Source organism: Theobroma cacao, chromosome 1 (genome assembly GCF_000208745.1).
Source record: "Theobroma cacao cultivar B97-61/B2 chromosome 1, Criollo_cocoa_genome_V2, whole genome shotgun sequence".
NCBI lineage: Eukaryota > Viridiplantae > Streptophyta > Magnoliopsida > Malvales > Malvaceae > Theobroma > Theobroma cacao.
The window spans coordinates 24,962,545-24,964,930 of record NC_030850.1 but is presented as its reverse complement, the minus strand read 5'-3'; positions in this window follow the sequence as shown (position 1 = coordinate 24,964,930).

Sequence of the window (2,386 nt, the reverse complement as noted above, 5' to 3'; positions counted from 1 at the left end):
CACTTAGAGATTAGATGGATTAAATTCTAATCCAATTTAATTTATATCAAATCTAGATATAGATAGAATAAATGGATATTTACAATAATATTCATAACACTCCCCATTGAATATCCATTGTATTAAGAATATGCCTCGTTAAAACCTTACAAGGAAAAAAACCTCATGAGAAAAAATCCGAGTGAAGAAAAAAGAGTACATAATTTTTTTCAAGAATACGCTTGTGAAATACTGCCTCATTAAAAACCTTATCAAGAGAAATCCAGTGGAGAAAACCTTGATGAAGGAAAAGAGCATAGTGTGTATTCTACTCCCCTTGACAACTGTATTATTTAAGATCTTTAAAACGGCGCATCCCAATCTTTTGTACCAACTTTTTGAATGTTGTAGTAGGAAGGGCTTTAGTAAACAAATCTGTTAGATTGTCACTTGAAAAAATTTGTTGAACACTAATATCATCATTTTCTTGAAGGTCATGAGTGAAGAAGAATTGTGGCGAAATATGTTTTGTTCGATTGCCTTTAATGTATCCTTCTTTTAACTGTGCTATGCAAGCAGTATTATCCTCATATAATGTTGTTGGAATTTCTTTCTTGGTTGACAAACTACACATTTCTCGAATATGTTGAGTCACAGATCTTAACCAGACACATTTACGACTTGCCTCATGAATTGCTAAAATTTCTGCATGGTTAAAAGAAGTAACAACTATAGTTTGCTTTACAGAACGCCATGAAATAGCCATACCTCCACATGTGAATAAGTAACCTGTCTAGGATCGAGCTTTATGTGGATCTGATAAATATCCTGCATCTGCATAACCAATTAAATATGATTTTAATGCATTTGAATAATATAAGCCCATATCCATTGTTCCTCGAAGATATCGAAGCATATGTTTAATTCCATTCTAATGTCTTCGAGTTGGAGAAGAACTATATCTTGCTAATAAATTCACATCAAATGAAATATCAGGTCGTGTATTGCTAGCAAGATACATTAATGCTCCAATTGCACTAAGATATGGTACTTTAGGACCAAGAAGTTCTTCATTATCCTCACGAGGTCGGAAAGGGTCTTTTTTCACATCTAATGATCTTACAACCATTGGTGAACTCAAATGGATGTGCTTTGTCCATATAAAATCGTTTTAGCACTTTCGCTATATAATTAGATTGATGGACAAAAATTTCATTTGTCAAGTGTTCAATCTGAAGACCCAAACAAAACTTTATTTTTCCAAGGTCTTTCATATCAAATTCTTTCTTTAAATAATCCACAGCTTTTGATAACTCTTCAGGAGTTCCAATAATGTCTAGATCATCAACATAAACAGCAATTATCACAAATTCATATTTGAATCTTTTTATAAAAACACATGGGCATATTGGATCATTTTTATCGCCTTCTTTCGACAAATATTCACTAAGGCGATTATACCACATGAGTCCGGATTGTTTTAATCCATATAAAGATTTATTTAATTTGATCGAATAAATCTCCCAAGATTTCAAATTTTATACTTTAGGCAACTTAAATCCTTCAGAGATTTTTATATAGATATCATTATCAAGTGAACCGTATAAATAGGCTGTAACTACATCCATCAAACGCATTTCAAGCTTTTCATGTATTGCTAGACTAATTAAATATCGAAATGTAATTGCATCCACCACAGGAGAATATGTCTCTTTATAATCAATACCAAGCTTTTGGGTAAAACCTTGTGCGACAAGCCGTGTTTTATATCTCACAATCTCATCTTTCTCATTTCGTTTTCGCACAAATACCCATTTATATCCCACTGGTTTTACGCCATTTGGTGTACGGACTACAGGTCCAAAAATTTCACGTTTTACAAGTGAATTTAATTTCACTTTGATTGTGTCTTTCCACATTGGCCAATCATTTCTATATCTACATTCTTCAACAGATGTAGGTTCAAGATCCTCATTTTCTTTCATAATGTTAAGTGCTACATTATATGCAAAAATATCATCGACGTTTATTTCATTTCAGTTCCATTTTTTTTCGATCATGACATAATTTATTGAGATATCTTCATTTTCACTAATTTCAAGTACCTGAATTTCTTCTGAAATTGTGTTAGGGGTCTCTTATAGAGTTTTTGTTTCCTCTTCTTGACCATCTTGAATATAATCTCCTTTTCTTTTTCAAGGATTTTTATCTTTGGAACCAATTGGTTTTCCATGCTTCTGACGTGTCTTAGACTCATTAGCAACAACAAATTGTCCTACATCAATTCTGATTGGAGCATTTGCAGTTGGTATATGAGATTTAGTTACTCTTTGTAGGTCAGTAAATGCGTCTAGCAACTGATTTGCTATATTTTGCAAATGAATTATCTTTTGAGATTCTTGTTCAC